Genomic DNA, 23,333 nt, shown 5'->3' on the forward strand with positions numbered 1-23,333 from the left:
AGGCTGGCATCTCCTGACTCAGCCTTCCTCTTCCCAGAATTCTCCTTGTCTGCTTATCCCGCCTATACTTCCTGCCTGGCTACTGGCCAATCAGCATTTTATTCATCAACCAATCAGAACAACACATTTACCACAGTGTTTAGACATCCTACAGCAAACTCTATATACAGTTTCCTTCATGGTTCTTATATTTCTTTTATATAGGCTACCTTTATTGAATTCATGCAATTGAGCCATTTCCCAAAATCTGCTTGGCACAAGAAAAAATCATGTCATTAGCATGATGCTAGAGTCATTTAACTGCATAGTTAAAAAATCACTAAATAGAACAATTTGAAAGCAAAAGAAAGTTTCAATTTATTGCAGCTCTCCCACCCTCAGTGAAAACTGACTTTTTAAAAAATGGTTCTACAGGAGGAGGGCTAATTGAAGGAAACCTAGATGAGTCCTTTTGGAAACAATACCAGCCAGAACTTCTTTTTAATATGAAGTAATTTAATCAAGATAGACACAACTGCACTTGGCTCTTGTTCACATTGATGATTTTGTCCAGATATCTGCTGATGTGAAATGGAATCATCTCGCATCTTCTTTGTTGTGAGGATGCCTTGTTGAAATGTCTCCAACAGAGCCAAGTTCCATCTCAGAACTAAACCTTTTCCTATTTTATAGCCATGAATATCCACATTGCACTGTTACTTCCTCTCTGGAAACTTCATCTCAGCCAGTGTGTCTGTCATTACTTAACAGCTTGTAATATTCCTGACCAGCAGATTTGCACAGCAGTTGGTACCAAATTGGTCCCAGTCTCTGACAGTGTGGTAGATTGCCTCCACCTTGCAGCCTCTTCACTGTTGGTGCAGCATGCTGAGCTCACATGTTTGTGGCCACTGACCTGGAAGGGAAAGAACAAAAGATGTTTGACCTTCATAGAAATCCATAGTGTGTTGAACCCCAGTGATTTAAACTACAGTTTTCTTTATCCAAGTTATATTACCAAGTATTGAAAATGCATACCAAGTCAGTGCCTATTATTTCTGGTTTGTAAAAGAGACAAGGAGAAAATGCAACTTGAGGTGTTCAGTGAAGGTGAAAAGAAGATAATACAGGCCCCTCTGCAAATATTGCTGTGCTTTATACAGCTACCAAGGTGGGATGCCTGTTGAAAAGAGCTTTCTGGCACTCTGGCTAGGGAAGCAGGTAGGCTAACTGCAGATTTTTTCCTCTCCCTCTGCTCCTCCAAATCCACTCTCCAGTTTAATCCCCAGCTCTACAGCAGATCACCTGTTGCAGCCTCCCTTTCCTACCTGTTCCTACCTCCAGTAGATTTCATAGATCTTCCCCTAACTCCAGCAGGTACTCCCTTGAAACACACAGGCCACTCCTGCTGAGGAAGCAGGTAAGCTAACTGCAGATGTTCACTTCTCTCTCACTTCCTCCAAATCCAATACCCCAGTCTCTTCCCTGGCTCATAGCACACCTGCTGTAGACTGTCCTTGTGGAAGGAGATTAATAAAACATCTTGAGATATGAAAGTGGAAATAGCATCAGTAAGAGAAACCCAAACGAAGGGGAATCTGGAAGTGAAAAATTGAGGAACTTCAACAGGTACCACAGGCATCTTCACCCATGGAATACCAGGAGATGGAAGAGAGAATCTTGGGTGCTGAAGACACCATAGAAAAAAATAGATAAATCATTCCGCAAGTGCTAAATCTAAAAACTCCTGGCTCAAAAAATCCAGGAAATCAGAGACACTGTGAAAAGACCAAATCTAAGAATAATAGGAACAGAGGAAAGAGAAGCAAGATGGGCCAAAGGCACAGGAAATATTTTCAACAGAATCTTAGAAAAATTCCCTGACCCAAAGGAGGTGCCTATCAGGGTGCAAGAATCATACTGAGAAGATTGGACCAGAAAATAAAGCCCCCTCAGCACATAATAATCAAAATAGTAAATGTACAGAGTAAAAAAAAGAATATTAAAAGCTACAATGAGAAAGACCAAGTAACATATAAAGGCAGACCTCTTAGAATTACACCTGACTTCTCAATGGAGACTAAATGCCAGAAGGGCCTGGAGAGATGTGCTGCAGAATCTTTATGAGACCATGGATGCCAGCCCAGACTGCTACATCCATCAAAACTTTCAATCACCATAGATGGAGAAAGTAAGATATTCCATGAAAAATCCAAATTTAAACGATCTACAAATTCAGCCCTACAGAAGGGGCTAGAAGGAAAACTCCAACCTAAAGAGATTACACCCAAGAAAACACAGGCAATAAATAATTCCAGATCAGCTAAATGAAAAGATGTATACACACCGAACAGCCACCACCAACAACAACATCAAAATAACAGGAAACAACAATGACTTGTCAGTGATATCTCTTATCAGTGGTCTCAATTACACAATAGAGACAAAGACAGAAGGATGTGAAAACAGTATCCATCCTTCTGCTGCATCCAAGATACACACCTTAACACCAAGGATAGATATTACCTCAGAGTAGTGTTGAAAAAGTTATTCCAAGTAAATGCAAGTGAGTTTAGCCATTTTAATATCTGACAAAATAGAACAAACCAAAACTAATCAGAAGAGATAGAGAAGGACAATGCATACTTGTTAAAGGGAACATGCACCAAGATGACATTTCAGTTCTTAGCATCTATGTACCAAACGTGACACCCAAAATCATAAACACTACATACAGCTTATATCACATACTGACTGTCACACACTGATTCTGAAAGACTTCGATACCCCACTCTCACCAATAGACGAGTCGTCCAGATCCCTCCCCAAAAATCGGAACAGAGAAATGCTAGAGCTAATAGACATTATAAACCAAATAAGCTCAACATATTTACAGAACATTTCACCAAACACAAAAGAATATACCTTCTTCCAAGAACTTCATGGAATTTTTTCCAAAATTGACTGCATACTCAGAAACAAACAAGTACCAACAGATACAAGAAAATCAAAACAAGCCCCCTGCATCCTATCTGACCACATGGATTAAAGCTGGATATCAACAGCAGAAAGCTTACAAACTCAAGGAAAATGAACAACTCTATACTGAATGAAAAATGCAAGAGAGAAATAAACTAAAGACTTTCTTTTTCTTCATTTTCATTCAATTCTAGAAATTAAAGACTTTCTAAAATTGAATGAAAATAAATATACAACATACCCAAACTTATGGGACACAAGGAAAGTGGTTCTAAGAAGCAAGTTCATATCACTAAGTGCCTACATGAAAAACACTGGAGAGATCTCATACTAACAGCTTAACAGCACATCTGAAAGCTCTAGAACAAAATGAAAAAAAAATCACCCAGAAGGAGTAGAGATGGCAAGAAATAATCAAACTCAGGGCTAAAATCAATTATAGAGAAACAGAAAGACAATACAAATAATCAGAAACAAATAGCTGATTCTTTGAGAAAAATCAACAAGACTGACAAACCCTTATCCAAACTAACTAAAAGGTAAAGAGAAAATATCCAAATTAACAAAATCAGAAACAAAAGGGGGAACAGAACAACAGACACCAAGGACATTCAGAGAATCATAAGGCCATAAAAACCTGTACTCCACCAAATTGGAAAATATAAAAGAAATGGATAATTAGCTTGATAGGTACCACTTACCTTAAATCAAGATCAGATAAGCAACTTAAATATACCCAGTGAAATAGAAGCAGTTATTAAAAGTTTCCCAACCAAGAAAAGCCCAGGGCCAGACGATTTTAGTGCAGAATTCTACCAGACTTTCAAAGAAGAGTTAATACCAATACTACTCAAATTATTCCACAAAATAGAAACAGAAGGAACATTGCCCAATTCATTTTATGAGACCATAGTTACCCTGATACCCAAACCACATAAGTACCCAACAAATAGAATTACAGACCAATTTCCCCTATGAACATAGATGGAAAAATACTTGCAAACTGAATCCAAGAGCACGTCAAAAAAGATCATCCACCATGATCAAGTAGGTTTCTTCCCAGAGATGCAGAGATGGTTCATTATATGAAAATCAGTCAATGTAATCCACCATATAAATAAACTGAGAGAAAAAAAATCACACGATCATCTCAGATGCTGAAAAAGCCTTTGACAAAATCCAATATCCCTTTATGATAAAACTCCTGGAGAGATTAGGGATACAGGGGGCCTATCTAAACATAATAAAGGCAATTTACACCAAGCCCATCACCAACATCAAATTAAATGGAGAGAAATTCAAAGCAATTGCACTAAAATCAGGAATAAGACAATGTTGTTCACTCTCTATATACCTGTTTATCTTATTTAGGGTTTCTATTGCTGTGAAGAGACACTATGACCACAGCAACTTTTAAAGTAGCTCGATATAAAATTAACTCACAAAAATCAGTAGTCCTCCTGTATACAATGATAAATGATATAGCCCTCCTATATACAAATGGTAAACAGAAGGAGAAAGAAATCAGGGAAACAAGACCTTTCACAATAGTCTCAAATAATATATAGTATCTAATGAAGTAAGTGAAAGACTTGTATGATAAAACTTCAGGTCATTGAAGAAAGAGATTGAATAAGGTATCAGAAGTTGGGAAGATCTCCCTCCTCTCAGATAACTTTAGCTTATGTCAAGTTGTCATAAAACTAGCCGGTACAGGAGGGAACCTCAATTAAGAAAATGCCTACATAAGATCTGGCTGTAAGGCATTTTCTTAATTAGTGATTGACTCGGGAGGTCCCAGCCCATTGTGGGTGGTACATCCATGGGCTGGTGGTTCTGGGTTCTATAAGAGAGCAGGCTGAGAAAGCCATGGCAGCAAAGCCAGTAAACAGCACTCTTCCATGGCCTCTGCATCAGCTCCTGTTTCCAGGCTCCAGATCTGTTTGAGTTCCTGTTCTGACTTTCTTCAATGATGAACAGTGATATGGAAGTGTAAGCCAAATAAACCCTTTCCTCCTCAAGTTGCTTTAGACATGGTGTTTCATCACAACAAATAAGACTAAGCAACTAAGTTCTCTTTTCAGATAACTTTAGCTTGTGTCAAGCTGACATAAAACTAGCCAGCACAGTCAGCAACCCCATCCTGGCTGTAACCAAGTAGGGTGCCAGTGTACTGCTAGTGGAGGCTTGCTAAAATGATTGAAACAAGATTCAGAGATAAAGAACATAATACCCTAAATGTGCAAAATATAAAGAGTACTCACTTCTCAAACAAAGAACCAATAAAATTTCACCCTGAATGAGAAAAACACCTGACAGATTGCAATACTGACACAACACTATTATTAAAATAACCAGAAACAAGCTTAAAGCGGGGTTATGGCTAATTGTGGTTGTCAGCTTGACCTGGATTTGGAGTCAACTAAAAGGCAAGCTGCTGGGCACACCAGTGAAGTATTTTTCTAATTAGGTTACTTGAAGTGGTATGTCTACCCTAAATGTGGGTGGTACCTTTTGGTGTTAGCCCAGATAAAAAGAAAAAATGATTAAAAAAAAGTTTTTGCCTTAATTCCACTCTTGTGAGCTACTTCATCTACACTACACTGCTGTTGCTGCTTCTACGTGCATTGCTAATACCAGAACCCAGCCTCTTCAGGTTTCCAACATGGAGTGAAGACCAGCCGCTCTTCTGGAAAATTTCCCCTACCTTCTGCACCAGATTGGGACTGCTGAGGCATTCTGACCCATAGACAAAGAACCTACTGTGTTCTTAACTTCTCCAGTATGAAGACAGTCTATGTTAGATGACTCAGACCATATAGAATAAGACAATCTAATAAATCTTTTATTTTTTTTTTATTTTTTTTTTTATTTTTTTATTTTTTTTTTTTTGGTTTTTTGAGACAGGGTTTCTCTGTGTAGCTTTGCGCCTTTCCTGGAGCTCACTTGGTAGCCCAGGCTGGCCTCGAACTCACAGAGATCCGCCTGGCTCTGCCTCCCGAGTGCTGGGATTAAAGGCGTGCGCCACCAACGCCCGGCCAAATCTTTTATTTTTTAATATATATTCATTCTATAGGTTTTGTTCCTCTAGAGAACCCTGATGAATATAAGCAGTTGCCATTAAAGTGCTTCAACTAGCTCTTACAGACACAATTGAAATAAAAAAATGACAAATGTTCACCAAAGAAATATATTTTTAGGGAATCAAATGGAAAACAAATTTTTTGAAACAAGGTCTTACTATATGACTCAGGTTAGCCTTGACTTTGTAATCCTCCTGTCTTAGACTTCTGAGTACTGGGATTACAGGTATGTGCAACAATACCTGACAACCAGCTGGAAATTTTAGACCTGTAAACTACAATAACCATCCAGAGAGGTTTTTAGAATTACTTAATCTGAAAACAAAACAAGATTACTTAATGCAAATTAAAGACAACATAGTGAAAAAAGATGAAGAGAGGGCCAGGTATGGTAATCCTAATACTTGGAGGCAGAGGCAGGCAGATCTCTGAGTTTGCAGTCAACCTGGTCTACAGAGTGAGCACCAGGCCACACAAAGCTACATAGAGAGACCCTGTCTCAAAACAAAACGAAACAACAAAAAAGATGAATAGAGCTGCAAAGAATGGTATTCTGCAATAACTGATCTACTTTCATGCCATCAGAGTTCCAGTAAGAGGCTAAAAGAGTACTTGAAGAAATATGGTTGAAATTTCCATAAATTTGACAAAAGACATTAATCTACAGATTCAGTAAGGTCTGAGAACGTTAATCAAGAAAGACCCAACCGGGCAGTGGTGGCACACACCTTTAATCCCAGCACTCGGGAGGCAGAGCCAGGCAGATCTCTGTGAGTTCGAGGCCAGCCTGGTCTACAGAGTGAGATCCAGGAAAGGCACAAAGCTACACAGAGAAACCCTGTCCAAAAAAAAAAAAAAAACAAAGAAAGAAAGAAAGAAAGAAAGAAAGAAAGAAAGAAAGAAAGAAAGAAAGAAAGAAAGAAAGAAAGAAAGAAAGAAAGAAAGAAAGAAAGACCCAAAGAAATCTTCCCCCAAACACATCACAATCAAGTTTCAGAAAAGTAAATTCTAGCCAGGCATGGTGGTGCACACCTATAATACCAGCACCTGAGTGGTGTAAGCAGGAAGATCATGAATTTGAAGCTATCCTGGGCTAAATAGACTCTGTTTCAATAATTTAATTAGGTTAATTGATTAATCAAATTAAGAAAAGTCCAAGAAAAATTCTTGAAAGTAACTAGAGAAAAATGACATTATTTATGGGACAATGTAATGGATTTCATGCCTGAAAGCATGGGTGTTTGAAGTGATGGAAAGAAAGTAACTGTCAACCCAGATTTCTATATCCCATAATAATATTCTTCAGGAATCATTTTGAAATAATGACTTTCTCACTGGAAAGTAAAGTTTGTTGCTGTACAATAACTGCTAAAGGAAGTTATTCCAACTGAAAGCAAATGATAAAGGAAAAGTACCACATATCACAAATAAAGAGAGAACAGTGTAAGAAAATACAAGTAAACAAAGGGACCATTTTCTCACATTTTAAAATTTATGTTTGCTATGTGTGTGTGTCTGCACTCAGGTGGGACAGCTATGCATGCTCATGAATGCAAAAGGACAAAAGAAAATGCTGGGTGTACTGCTCTATCACTCTCCACCTTATTCCTTTGAGATGAGGTCCTGAACCTGGAGCTAGGCTGGTAGCCAGCAAACTCCAGCCATCCTCCTGTCTCTACAGCACTATGGTTGCAGATATACAAGCCCATGTCCCATGTTTTATATGGGCTTTTTGTATCTATACTCAGGTTCATTCCATTTGCTTGTTTGGTTGGTTGGTTTTATTTTGTCAAGACAGGGTCTCTCTGTGTAGCCCTGGCTGTCCTGGATCTCACTTTGTAGACCAGGCTGGCCTCAAACTCACAGAGATCTGCCTGCCTCTGCCTCCCAAGTGCTGGGATTAAAGGCATGTGCCACCACCACCTGGCTGCAGGTTCTTTTTTAAATTCTTCATTTATTTTACATACCAACCACAGTTTCCCCTCCCTCCTCTCTCCCTGTTCCTTCCTCCATTTCCCATCTAACCCCCCCCCCAATCCACTCTGTGCAGCAAGTGCTCTTATCTGATGAGCCATCTTCCTCAGAGCACAAATTATATTTGATTTTAAGGCAAATTTACATTGTATGATTTTGCTTGCAATATATACAGAGAAAATGTTTAAGAGAATCATAAAAAGGGAACATGTTAAAGACACCCCAATACAGATTGGTTTTGTATACTTCTCTAGATGCAGAAAATAATTGACTCAAGTAGGCTATGATAAGTTGCAAATGTACAAGCCAAAGGAACCACTGAAATAAACAGACATAGAGGTCTGCTCAGAAATACTGCAGGGAAATTAAAGTGAAGTTTTGAAAAAAATATTCAAATAAGAAAAGGCAGAAAGGGGAAACCAGAAAAATGACGGATAGACAAATTCAGTTTGAAAAACAGCAGATGTAAGCCTTAAAATTATCAATAATCATAAATGCACTAATTCCTCAAAAGCACAAAAATACCATAACTCTGCCAGTATGAAATGGACAATTGGAAAAATTCCATAATACTGAAAACTGGAGTTAATAACTCCCCCAAAGGAAATCTCCTGGCCCATATAGTTTCAATGGATAATTCTACCAAATTATTTAAAGTAGAATTGACATCAATATGATACAATGTTTTCCATAAAATTTTAGGCCAGTTTTACTTAGATACTAAAGCCAGACAGACATGGTAAAAACTGCCTATCAGTAGCTCTCATAAACTTACATGTAATTGTTTTTTATATTTTTTGTTGTTCTTTGAAACAGGGTTGTCTTTTTTATTGAAAATAGATTCTTCTCTCATATAATAATCCAGACCACAGTTTCCCCTTCCTCCATTCCCCCCAGCTCCCCCCATACCTCCCTTCTCCTCCAGATCCACTCCCCCTCCATTTCCCTTAAGAAAAGAGCAGGCCTCCAAAAGACAACAACCAAACACGACAAAACAAGCTACAATAAGACAAAGCAAAAGTCATATTGAGGCTGGACAAAGTAACCCATTATGTAGCCCAGGTTGTCCTGGAAATTACTATGTAGCCCAGACTGGCCTAGAATACATGGCCTTCTATATGCTGAAATTAGCATATGCTCAGAAAACAATTGTACACAACCACATCCAGCTTAGATTTTTCTTTAGTCGCCCCCCTCCCTGCCCGAGACAGGGTTTCTCTGTATAGCCCTGGCTGTCCTAGAACTCACTTTGTAGACCAGGCTGGCCTTGAACTCACAGAGATCCACCTGCCTCTGCCTCCTGAGTGCTTGGATTAAAGGTATATGCCACCATGCCTGGCTTCCTGCTTAGTTTTTTTTTTTTTTTTTTTTTTTTTTTATCAAAAGATCACCAAATCAAGTTCAACAAAATATAAATGGATTTATATATCATGACAAAACTGGGTCAATCATCAGTCCATGTAATAATACTCATAGGCTAAAGAAGAAAAAATACATGATTATTTCTCATCAGTTGATACAAAATGATTTTGACAACATTTAGCACCCTTTCCTGATTAAAAAACCTAGTAAACTAGGCTAGGCATAAAGAGTACTTTAACTTGATAAGGAACATTTGCATAAACCTACTTGTAGATTCATTTTTTTTGGTTAAAGACCAAACATTTTCCTCTTAAGATCTAGAAAAAGAAAAGGTATTTGCGCATTTCAACTTTTCACTCTTGGATGATAACCCACTACCACTGAAGCAGCCAGATTCTTATTCAGCACAGTACATAGTCCTAGTCAAGGCCACAAGAACAGAAAGAGGAAAGTCATACTTTCTTGAAAGGAAAATAGATTCCTGTTTGCAGGTGACATGATTATATATGTAGAAATACTGTGAATGTATTAAACAGCAAAATAAGTGAATTTAGCAAATCTTCAAAATAAAAGATCTCTCTCTCTCTCTCTCTCTCTCTCTCTCTCTCTCTCTCTCTCTCTCTCTCTCTCTGTGTGTGTGTGTGTGCGTGTGTGTGTGTGTGTGTGTGTGTGTGTGTGTTTTGCCTGTATGTCAGTGTACCATATACATGCCTAGTACTTTCAGAAGTCAGAAGAGAGTGTCAGATCCCCTGGGACTGAAGTTATGTAGATGGTTGTGAGCTGCCATGTAGGTGCTGGAAATTGAACCCCCAATGCTCTGGAAGAACAGCTAGTGCTTGTAAATTCAGAACCATCTCTCCAGTCCCTCTGCCTTATGTTTTAAGAAAGGGCATCTTACTGAACCAGAAGCTCACCATTTCAACTATGCTGGCTGGCCAATAAGCCTCTAGGGTCTTCCAGTTTCTGCTGTCATAGTGCTGGGTTTACAGACATGTGCCATGTGCCCAAATTTTGCATGAGTGCTGGGCATCAATGTTTTAGTAGCAAGCACTTTATCCATTGAACTATCTCCCCAGACACAAGTTCAATTATTTTTTAAAAAATTCTTATTTCTCAACATTAGAAATGATCATGTCAAAGTCAAATTTTAAAATTAATATTATTTATAGTAACAAAGTAAATTAAATAACTATAATTCTAATAAATTGTCTTAAAACCTATAAATATCATGGAAAGAAGCCAAACAAGAGTTAAAACAACAGAGGTGTACTGTGTTGGTGGATTCAAAGACTCAGTTTCAGCTGGGTGTGGGGGTGCTCACCTGTAATCCCAGCACTATGGAAATATAGACAGGGGGACTGGGCCTGTGTACCAAGGCCAGCCTGTGGTACACAGATAAAAACTATCTCAAAATAATAACAAAAAGATATTTATTCATAAAAACTGATGTCTAAGATCACAAAATTCCTGTCAAATTCTATCAATTATATTACAGATACAGAGAATTTTCTTCTAAAACACATTAAAAGGGAAGGAAACTAGAGGTTCAGAGCTAGTTCAGTTGCTAAAGTCCTTGCCTTGTAAACATGAAGACCTGAGTTTGCTCCCTAAAACTCAAGTCATAATGTTGGGTATGGTGAGAAGATTTATAATCCCAGTGCTGAGGAGGCAGAGATGACTGGAGTTCAATGGCCAGCTAGTCTAGCATAATTGGTGAACTCCAGGCCAATGAGTTTTTATCTCCTTTCAAAGGAGATAAACAGCATTTTTTAAGATGGTACCTGATATCTTCTCCTGGTCTTTACACACACTTGCACATGTACTTAAAACAACAACAACAACAGCAACAACAACAACAAAAATCAATTTCCTAAGTCTGAACACATTAAAGAAGTCCAGGAATGTATTTCACATAGCCAGTCAAAAACCTGTCAAGGCTGAAGACAAAACAAAACCGGTTACTACTTAAGAAAATAAACATGTATGATGAAAAGGCTATCAGAATGAACAGAGTTTTTGTAACTATATAGAAGGTACTTGCAAAGTTTTCAAAAAGCTTCTCTCAAACCTGCACAGAAAGAGCTGACCTATCCCTCAGCAGCAGCATGAAAACGAAACAGCTTAAGTTGATTAATGGCTCAGCTGTACTGTAGTGATGATGTATCAAATTTTCCCAAGGAGCAATAAATTGAATGTTTTATACAAAACAACAATAATAAGAGGGACTGAAGAGATGGCACATCAGTTATGAACACTTGTGGTTCTTATGGTTCAATTCCCAGCTCCCACATGGCAGCTCACAAATGCCTGTAACGCCAGTTCCAGGGGATCTGACACCCTCTCTGGCCTCAGCAGACACCAGGTACCAACATAAAGCACATTTTTCCCTGCAGGCAAAACACTCATACACACAAAAAATAAAATAAACCTTTTTTTCAAAAGAGGAGGGGGGAAATGAGAAAACTGAGACAGCCAGTACATTTTTTTGAGAAATAATAAAGTAGGAAAAAATCATTCTAATTAATGTTAGATACTACATAGCTGCATTAAACACCGTGTGGAGCAGAAGGTCACATTCCCAGTCAATGGAGCAGAAGGAGAACTCAGAAATAGATCTGGGGTGTATGGCTGCTTTTTTACAAAGATGCAAATGAAGAATGAAGATGTCTTCTCAATAAATGATGCTGTAGCAGTTACACACCCATATGAAAAAACTAATCCTTCATTTAAAATTTATGTGCCATGTAAAAATCAACTCAAAATGAACTATAGAATTAAAAGCAAAATAAAAATATAAAACTTTTTAAAGAAAGCATAGGAGAAAAATCTATAGACCCCTAGGATTAGGCAGAGTTCTTAGGCATGGTATCAGATGGATTGTCCACAAAAGGGAAAAAATGATAAATTAAACAGCAAAATTAAATAATTTTGGGGACATGGAGTCTTTTCCCTTAAGGACATCAATGAATGAACCTGTTTCTTTTAATCACTGTCTGTCTCTTGTGGTTTTTTGGTAGCAGGGCTAGGAGTGTACACATTAGTGCAGACAGATTCCAGCAACAATACAACTAGCCTTTCTTAAAGTGCTTCAGCCACACGGGTCTGTTTTATTATTTTTTATGTGTATGGGTGTTTTGATTGCATATATGTCTGTGTACTTCTTTCATGCCTGGTACCTGCAGAGGTTGTTGAAACTCCTGAAACTAGCATTATAGACAATTTTGAACTGCCATGTGGGAGCCGGAAACAGAACTGAGGTCCTCTGCAAGAGCAGCTAGTGATTTTAACCACTGAGCCATCTCTCCAGCAAATCAGCTGGACCGATCTTTGCTCATATTTACAATGCCAAGCTCTTTCCTACCTTGGGACCTTTATAGATCCTATGCAGTCTGTTTGAAATGATCTACCTTTCCTCTCTGTCATGGCTGGATTATTACACTTTAAGCATCAACTTAAATTTCAGTTCCTTAGAGAGATCTTCAAAGACCCATCTAAATTTCACAGTTTTTATGTCCTTCACTTAAGTCCTTGTTCTCCACTGTAAACCCAATACCTAGCAGTTTTTTTACATAGAGGGAGACACCTCAACTTTTATCTGCAGAATGGGTAATAAAAAAAATCATTACTGGGTTCTCAGCCTCTCTTGCAGGATCAGGCGAAATTACATGATTTTTAAAAGGCTTTGCAAGCCTGGCATGGTGGCTCATACCTATAATACCAGCATTCAAGAGACTGAGGCAGGAAGATGGCTGCCAGGGCAAGGATAGCCCAGGGTGCATAGGTTCAGGACAGCAGGGTTACAAAGTGAAACTCTGCTGTAACAAACAAAGCCTTTTCAAACAGGGAAATAAAGAATGAGTAAGAACAAACTAGGTTGAGGATGTATTAGGAGGGGTCTGGAAGTAGGAGAAAGGAATCACACATTTGAGGGACACGAAAGACATTCTGGGGCTGGGTTGCTATTCAGTGGTAGATGACTTTCTTAGTTTGTGTGTAAGATGCCCAGTTTAGTCCTCAGCACTGCAATAAATAAATAACATTTACTTTTCAAAACATTTTAGAATGAAAAGACAAAATTGACACTGGGAGAAAATACTTATAACCACATATCTGATGAAGAACTTGTATCTAAAATATATAAATAACCCTCAACATTAAATAGTTTAAAAGTCTAATTAGAAAATGGGCAAAACATCTGGACAAGCATTTCACCAAAAAGGAGAGGTAGAGATAGCAAATGAGCACTTGAAAACATGTTCCACATCACCAGCCATCAGGAAAATGCAAATGGAAACTATAATGAGGTGTCAGTATGTACTTTTTATTTCTTGGTTTTTTTTTTTTTTGAGACAGGGTTTCTGTGTGTAGTTTTGGTGCCTGTCCTGGATCTCGCTCTATATACCAGGCTGGCCTCGAATTCACAGAGATCTGCCTGGCTCTGCCTCCCGAGTGCTGGGATTAAAGGCGTGTGCCACCACCACCTGGCCCAGCATGTGTTCTTTAAAACAGCTGCAGCATGGTCACAGTACCAAGTGCTGATGAGGAAACAAGTAACTTGAGCCCATATATAACTGGAAGGGATGTAAATGTGAACGGTCATCCTACAAAACAGTTTGATGTATTTTCAGAAAATTGAAAGTGCACTTGCCCATAATCCAATAATTGCTTCCCTGGGTATTCACTTCTAAGAATTGAGTGCTTCTATCTATAAAAACTTGTACATACTTCAATAGTCAAAGCAATCTCAAGCAAAAAGAACAATACTGGAAATATCACCAGACTTAATTTCAAGTTACACTACATTATGCTGGCACACACACACACACACACACACACACACACACACACACGCCAACAAAAAAACTATGTAGAACAATAGAATATAATATTGGATCCAGAATAAGCCCACACTACTGCTGTGGATATCACTGTATAAATAAAATGCTGATTGGCCAGTAGCCAGGCAGGAAGTATAGGCGGGACAAAGAGAATTCTGGTAAGTGGTAGACTGAGGCAGAGAGACACTGCCAGCTGCCACCATGACAAGCAGCATGTGAAGATGCTAGTAAGCCACAAGCCATGTGACAAGGTATAGATTTATAGAAATGGGTTAATTTAAGATATAAGAACAGTTAACAAGAAGCCTGAGCCATTAGGCCAAACAGTTTAAATAATATAAGCATCCGTGTGTTTATTTTATAAATGGGCTGTCGGACTGCCAGGGCTTGGTGGGACCCAGAGAGAAAACTCTCGAGCTACACACTACCATAGTTGCCTGATTTTTGACAAAAGGGGTAAAAAAACACATCAGAGAAAAGAAAGCCTCTTAACTAAATGGTGCTGGGAAACTGAATATTGGCATGTAGAAGAATGAAAGTTGATCCATACCTCTTGCCCTGCACAAAAATCAATTTAAGATGCATCAAAGGCTCGACTTACAGACCTGAAATTCTGGAACTTCTGGAGGAAATACTTCAAGATATAGATATATGCAAGAACTTTCTGAAAAATGACTCTAACCACTTAGGAAATAAAATCAAGAACTGACAAATGGGGTTGCATGAAATTAGAAAGCTCCTGCACAACAAGGAAAGAATCCAGTCAAAAGAGAGTCCAGTAGGCGTGTCCAACCTTTCTGCATTGCAACATCATGTTCTCATCTAAAAACATTATGCTCAAAAACTGTGTAATTGAGTTACAATAAAAACTGCAAAATGAAATCTCAGAATAGTTTATGTAAGTTTATGATGTTGTGTTATGCTGCATTCATAGCTATCCTCTGACACATACACAGAATGGGAAAATACTCTAGCTATACCCTGGACAGAGAATTAATATCTATAACATATTAAACACACAGAAAACTATTAGGAAGAAACCAAGCAATCTAATAAAGTGAAGAGACAGTACTCAAAAGAAGATGTACAAATGACTAAGTATATAAGAAGGTACTTAGTCTGCTTAGCCATCAGAGAGCTACAAACTCAAGTTGCACTGAGATTGCATCTCCACTCAGTCATTAAGGAGTCAAGTAGCAAACACTGGCAAGTGTGAAGAGGTTTAAGGCTACTGGTAGCAATGTAAACTCGTGAAGCCACTATGGAAGTCAGAATGAAAAAGAGAAATTAAAAAAAGGACATGACTGCTCCTAGGTATGGTGGAGGAGATGGTTTATTGTAAATAAAAGGGGGGGCATAGGCAGAGGCAGGAACCTCTGGGAGACTCCAGAGTGAACATGACCAGACTGAGCTGGGCTATGTGAGGAGAGATGGGAGAGGAGTATCCAACCAAGAGGGGCAGCCTGGGCCAAGAAACAGGCATAGCCAAGATGGTTGAGCTATGTTGGGGCCAGAGGAACCGGGAGGAGGAAAGCCCAGCCCAATACCTGTGTTGGGGAGTTCAGGGTAGGGGATGGGGTATACCAGCCAGAAGGGTCCTCGAATGGGTAGACTGTGGGGTACTGGGAGAATCTGGTAGCCATCTTCTGCTTTGATATGTACCTCAGTTAACCATTTGTTCCAGGTTTGAGATCTAACAGTCAGTATGGAGGTTCCTCATAAGAAGTGAAAAGAGGGGCTGGAAATTTAATAAACTCAGTTGGTCAAGTGCTTGCCTACCAAGCAGGAAACCCTGGGTTCCATCCCCAGCACAGCACAAAACTGGGAGTGGTAGTGCACACCTATAATTCTAGCACTCAGGAGATGGAGGCAGGAGGATAAGGAGTTTAAATTCACACTTGGCTGGAAGTTTGAGGCTGTCCTGGGCTACATATGAGCCAGTCTCTTCCTTTTGGCCCAGCTATATTACTCCTGGGTTTATACCTGTGACCATACCACAGAGATGCTTGAGCATCTATACTTAACTGCAGCACTATTCACAATAGCCAACATATGGAATCAACCTCAGTGTCCATAAATAGATCAATGGATAAAGAAAATGTGGTGTACATACAAAATGATTTGATCCAGCCATAAAGAAGAATGAAATTGGGCTGGAGAGATGGCTCAGAAGTTACGAGCATGGGCTGCTCTTTCAGAGGACCTGTGTTCAATTCCCAGAAACTACATGGCAGCTCACAGCTGTCTATAACTCCAGTTCCAGGGGATCTGACACCCTCACACAGACATTCTTGAAAAGAAAACCGTTATAGAAATGGAGAACAAATTAGTGTTTGCCATGGAAAATGGTATGATTAGACAACCAGTTGCCAGCACAGCTTCTTTGTGTTGATACAATGATTCTGTCTTGGTTTCAATGGTGTTTATAGAAATTTGTGAGTGATACACTTACACAGATCTCTGCATATGCATACACATAAGTGCATGTAAAAACTTGAAAGTAGAATATTAAGCCTTTAGGCTACACCAACATTAATTTCCTGGTATTGATGTTAATCTATTAATAAGACATCCCTTTGGAGGAAAATAGGTGAAAGGTACACTGGACCTAAGTATGTTGTTTTTGCAACTTCCTGTGAGTCTATAATCATCCAAAGAGAAAAGTTAAGAAAATTTTCTTATCACTGTTTCTTTGTGTGGTGTGTTCAGCATGTCACTTGGGTTGCTTTAAGGACCCAGAAATAAGCTTGGCAGGAACACAGTGAAGTCTTGTCAGTGACTAACCAAGTACTAAATGTTGCCAAGTCAGATCTCATTTCCTAACACCCATTTGTGGAAAGTACTCTCAGTCCAACCCCTGGACCATAAACTCTTTGCATCCTTTTATTAAACATTTTTATGTCCAAATCTTTTATTACTTTTTGCTTAGTTATTTGTGAGACAGATTCTCATATATATCAAGCTGGCCTCAAACTAGCTATGGAGCCAAGGATGACCTGCAACTCTTGATTCTCCTTCCTCCCAAATGCAGGGATTACAGGCATGTTCTACCACATGCAATTTACTGTTTTTGAAAAGAATGTTTTTAGGCCAGGTGGTGGTGGTGTACGCCTTTAATCCCAGCACTCGGGAGGCAGAGGCAGGTGGATCTCTGTGAGTTCGAGGCCAGCCTGGTCTCCAAAGTGAGTTCCAGGAAAGGCGCAAAGCTACACAGAGAAACCCTGTCTCGAAAAACCAAAAAGAAAAAAAAAAAAAAGAATGTTTTTAGTTAGCACACAAAGTACATTGATAACATTTTGAAAGTCTACCTGAAAAGTTGCTTTTCATTCAACTTCAATTGTTATTTTTGGCAGTGCTTTAGGTTGAGTCCAGGGCCTTATGCATGCTAAGTGTGGATTCCACCCCTGAGCTGCATAGACTTTTGATCAAATCACGAGTGGGACAAAGTGAGAGGAGGTGAGAGGAGGGAGTGCTGGAAAAACTGTTGCAGCCTTCAGGGTATTGTGTAGGTGGCAATCTACCAAAGGTTCTTTCTTTCTGCACACTAGAAATGGACTCCTATCCTTTTGTGTTTGGTTCAGAATGTCACTGAGCTACAATAATCATGCTTCGATAGACTTATACCTGCATGAATTCGACAGTTCCCCAAATAGATGCTAATCAACCATCAGGTAATTTCCTTCTAGTGGTTGTGTTCAAAACATAAATATGCCCAGGAATTCTTGGTCTGATGTTCCCCAAAATCTACTTAGCCCAATGTACCTTAGGTATAGATATTAAGCATTTAATTAGCTCCAGACTCCAATTCTTTTCTTTCAAATTTCATTTTATATGTATGGATATTTTGCCTGCATGTACACTGTATACCATATTCATAACATGTATTACACATGTAAGCCAGAAGACATGTCGGATCCCCTGGGGCTGGATAGTTGTGAGCTGTCATATGGGTTCTGGGAATCAAACCTGAGTCCTCTAAAGACGAGCCAGTGCTCTTAACCACTGGGTCATCTCTCCAGCTCCTAGACTCCAATTTAAGAATATTATGGGGCTATGTTCATACAGAGCAATGAAATATGAAATTTGCTGTATATTTTCTAAATGAAACACTTCACTTATCAACAAGCTACACTGACCCTCAGTAGCTCACTTTGTCCCGTTTTCCAGCCAGCAGATGGGAAACAATGAAAAGTTCAATGCTAAGCTCCTAAATTTCTTGACCTAGAGACTTGGCAGCATGAAAACATTTGACACATTGTCTGAAATGAATATAGACACTCTGGCTGTGCATAGGTTTAAACTATTAGAAATCTAGCTTGTATGATAACAGAATATGAACCATTAATAAAAGACAGAGCAACTAGTGTAAGAAAAAAATCAAAGAGGTTTCTACATTTCATTGTTTTGAGAAGTACATGTTAAGAGGATTGGTTTTAATATATGGCATTGATGTGTGAGGTCACTCATTAATATTCAATGAAATTGCAAATTGGCTTTCACTTTCTAAAATGGATTGTTTAAAAATCAGTCATATTCCAATGAGCTGACCTACTAATAGCCTTAGTGCCACCAAAGAAAGACTTCCTTCTGGGTGTGCTGCAATTTGTGTATCCTGAACTGCAGATTTTTGGCCCTGCTGAGGTTCTCCTGGTTGTAGTAGAATAACTCAGGAAGGCAGGCTTAGTGTTTTAATGGTACCATTTCCAACCTTTGAAGCTAGGACAGGGAGGGGCAAGAATCAACTTCCTGCTGGTTTTAAAGTTTGAGAACAGAGGCTCAACCAGCTGAACTTGCCGCTCCATCTTTCTCTCTGGCCTTTCTGACCCTTTCAGGTCAGACAAGGAGCCACAGTCCTGCCAAGTAGATTTCGATCTCCACACCCCCACAGATGCTTAGAACTTTTGACCTGCCTCTCTTCCTTTCAAATTTTCTGGTCTTGCCTGGAGAGTGGAGGTTATGTGCTGAAGATACTTCTTTATCCTGTTCCTCTTCACCTACTCATGCCAGGTGAGGAACCATGGAGAGTGACTACCCAAAGCTACCTAACAGATGCTCAAAATAAGAGTTGGCACTTAACACTTGGACTGAGAGCTGAGATTTCCGGGTATTCAGCAAGTCCCATCCTCAGGGCTTGGTTACTATTTCCCAGCTCATTGTCACAGCCTTCCTCCAGGACCACTTCCAGAGCAAATGGGCTGGCACATGTGGTAGTCTCCTTTTCAATTGACACTACTTCTGGTGGAAGCTTCTCTTAGCTACTCGACTGGGAACCACACTGTAAATGACACTAACATCTGAGGCTTATCTGATAGCCCAGGTTAAGCTTTCTTAACCTTCCTGCTTGCACTTCAAATCAGTGAAATACTGAGCCAAGGAAAAAGGAAATGACTGATAGTGTTGACAATGGAGCTATTAAGTTGTTTTGTTGTAAGGGACTTGCTTAGAGGCAATGGTAAGATAATTCTCAAAATGTGGGAGTGCCAGCATCTCTTCATTGTGGCTCTGAAACAAAGTATAATTAGAAATGGTTAGTTTGCTGATTGACACACACACACACACACACACACACACACACACACACACACACACACACACACACCTCCCTGAAATGGACTGCAAGAAACATAAATGTCAAACATGATTTCCAGACTTGCAATCTAAGACATTAAGTGGCAGTGTCAAGGAATGGCTGGTTAATATTTTCATTAGTTCACTACAGTCTCAGCCTTATTTAACTTGAAACAACTCTCAAGTCAAAAAATGGGTCGAGTTGAAAAATCAAAGCAGAAAACTCTTGCCTAGGAAGTGTATGTGGAGGTTGGGAGAAAAGCTAGGGACCCAGATAGCCCCAGAGAATGGCTGAGAAGACCTTGGTCTGGCTATTCCTACCATCTAGCCATCCTGGGAGGAATTCAGATTGAAACTTCAATGTACTTGATAATTCAAATCCTGGGATTGACCAAGGCCAAAAATTAAATGCCCATTAGATCTCCTCTAATAGAGTAGAATAAAATAATAACATTCTCAATCTTATTATAATCTCCACAACTAAAAATCCCCCAAATTTCTGACCTTACTTGAGAATAAATGAATACACACTAAACTAGTATTAATAAAACTGACATTGTTACATACAATTATAGCTTAATTTTTTTTAATGTATGTGTACATGCCTGCATGAGTTTATGTGCACCACACATGTGCACAGCATAGATGCCCAAGAAGGTAATCGGATCCCATGGAACTGGAGTGACAGTGGATTCAAGCTGCCTGGGATGGGGTGTTGGGAACTGAATCTGGATCCTTTGCAAGAGCTCTGAAATTTGGAGCCATCTCCAGTCACCAATCTTTTTTTTTATGTGTTTTTGTTAGCTGGGGACTGAACCTAGAGCCTCACACATGCTAAGCAAATACTCTACAACTGTGACAAATCTCCAACCACTATGCATCAGTTTTAAAACTAAAACTAAAACTAAAACTAAGAAAAATAAAAACAACAACAAAAAAAAAACAATAAAAGTGGGAAATAGCTGAGCTTGCCTGTTTGAGATTTTTTTCCTTTTGTTGAACAATTCTGAGATATCATTTCTGTTGTGCCCATTTCCATTGGCATATGTGGTTGCTTTTTTTGAGTAAAATTGCTCTCAACTGAAGCAAAGGAATCGAGCCAGTATTTTATAGTATCTATTCAGATGGGCTATCTGCAGATGTTTCCCAGCCACCACTAAGGATGAAAAGGCTTAAGAGGGCATAATAGGTCTGGGAAGTGACCAGAGTTTAGACCTATTCAGGGAGCCATTTGGTTCCCACATAGTTGTGAACCCAGGGAAAAAAGCAGCACCTGTGTGTTAAAGGCTGATTAACTGATCAGAACTTCAGTAGTTGTGGAGAGCCAGAATTTTACACAGCCAGAGGCAAATTACCTTGTTATCTTTACTTCCCTTAATAGCCATTCACTGCATACCTTTCTGTTTGGTGTTTGAACTAACATCCATACTGTGATCATTAGGTAACAGAGTTTTAGAGTGTGCAAACAGACCATTAGTTTCCACCAACTCAATTGCTAAGAATGTTATGAGAGAGCATTTGAGGCCTATAGCAGATTTTTCCACTTTGCTATAACCTACCTACTCAATATTTCCACCAATGTATCTTGAAATTGCTTCAATTTATATTTTGTTGCTGTTGTTTTGTTACCGTAAAAACTGCATAAAACTGCTATCACACTGGTACTTGAGGTAAGCCTGAATCTGGTGCCATGATCACACATATTTAGCTCCAAAATAAACTATCTCTCATCTCCTTTGAGGCAAGTGCTATGTGTTGGCATTGACAGATTTTGGCATCCAATGTGATTACATTTTATCCAAATGCTAAGTTTGTCTGTTTTCCCATTAGGTTGAAGTTTTCCCTCACAAATAGTCACTGCCTTAACAGTAGAAAGATTCCTTTAGAAAGAATTATTCATGCTGGGTGGTGGTGGTGCTTGCCTTTAATCCTAGCACTTGGGAGGCAGAGGCAGGCAGATTTCTGTGAGTTTGAGACCAGCCTGGTCTACAGAGCTAGTTCCAGGACAGCTAGGGCTACACAGAGAAACCCTGTCTTGAAAAACAAAAGCAACAAAAAAGAATTGCTCCTCCCTGTGACATTCCTGCTATACTGCATAGCAATTGTAGAACCAATTTTAATGGATAATATGTAAATTTATATATAAAATTTGGCCTGTAATACAATTTCCGTTGTGCCTATCATCATTTAGATTGGTCCTAGTGGTCAAAACTGAATAAAGCTTTTGGATTTCTTAGCAAAACACACTCCCATTAGTTTTTATAAATCTAAAACCTACTGTTTTTGGAAAACATCCATTATCTCCTAATGTCCTGGTTAGTTTTTTTTCTGTTAACTTGGCACAAACTAGAGTTATGTGGGAAGAAGAACTTCAATTGAGAAAGTGCCTCCATCACATTGTCTTCCCAGCACCTTGACACTCCAGCTGCAAGGTAAATACTTCACAGAAAAGGCTTCAAATCTATAAGTAAAAATATGTCACCTCCGTGACTATTTTGGGATGTGATTCTACAAAGCAGTCTTTACTATCCTGTTCAGGAGGAGATCTTTTGGCTCAGAATACAGTCAGTTCAGTACTTAAGTCGAATTGTAGTAGTCCTCTTCCCTAGCCTCTTCCCCTCTCTACTTAAAAATAGTCACTACTGGCTGACATTCTAATTTATTCTCAGTCTCTAGCAGAATGGTCTTTAATATGAACAAGGCCAGCTGCAGAAATATCAGGCTAGCTTGTTGGCTTTATGCCTGTCCATTGAAGGGGAAGGGAGCAGAGCTGAAGGGTTCTAATTCTCATGGAGACATCACTGAGCTCTGCAACTTTTCTCCAACTGAAACGGCTTCCTGTTCAGCTTCCAAACAATTCTCCACTTCCCAGTGTTCTTGAACTTGGGCCAGAACTGTTTCTTAGTCTCTACTGTTCTTATTCTATACTGCACTCAAGCAGACACACTGCTTTCAGCAGAGTTAGTTCCTTCAGTTCCACTCGGAAGCATGAGGAAGGGGAGCCAGAAGACATGACAAATTGAGCTTTGCTTGGGAGCCACCTCGTAGACCAGAATGTCAGACACACACAGCAAGACCAGAGAGTATCTTTAGTTACATTCCTTCTGGACTACTCATGGTGGAAACAGACTAAGAAGAGGCATATTTAAAGAATTTTAAACAAGCTGCTTGTGAGTTTTTTTTAAAAGAATCACTTCCAATTATTTATATTGCATTTGTATTCACAAGGAAAAAAAAAACCTCAGCCAAAACTAAAAACAAACTTTTAGACAATGCTCTGAATGCTGCTTTTAAAACTGCAAGGAGCTGGGAGTGTGGTACAGTGATAGAGGGCTTGCCTAGCTTGGGAAAGGCTCTGGGTTCCATCCCTAGCACATGGGGAGGGGTGTAGAATGGATTCCCAAAGGATTCCAAAGTGACATGATACTCATTAAGTGCCTATTTTGTGCATTGCCTTCCTTGCTGAATATGTTATCTCCTTTCTCATCTCAGCTCCCTATATCGAGGTGATAAAACAAGCTCACACTAGTTTTTAAACTAGTGTCTGTCA

The 23,333-nt window shown here is 39.2% G+C and overlaps 1 protein-coding gene across 1 annotated transcript in view; it reads right to left on the reverse strand.

Moving 5' to 3' along the window:
• Positions 1-332: 332 nt before the first annotated feature.
• Positions 333-23,333, reverse strand: part of Chst7 (carbohydrate sulfotransferase 7) — a 30,276-nt gene continuing 7,275 nt past the window's right edge. The window contains exon 2 of the mRNA XM_006991400.3: positions 333-895. The gene's annotated coding sequence lies outside the window, so the exon portion shown is untranslated. The remainder of the gene's footprint in view (positions 896-23,333) is intronic.

The sequence above is a fragment of the Peromyscus maniculatus genome, chromosome X (genome assembly GCF_049852395.1).
Source record: "Peromyscus maniculatus bairdii isolate BWxNUB_F1_BW_parent chromosome X, HU_Pman_BW_mat_3.1, whole genome shotgun sequence".
In the NCBI taxonomy this organism is placed as follows: Eukaryota; Metazoa; Chordata; class Mammalia; order Rodentia; family Cricetidae; genus Peromyscus; species Peromyscus maniculatus.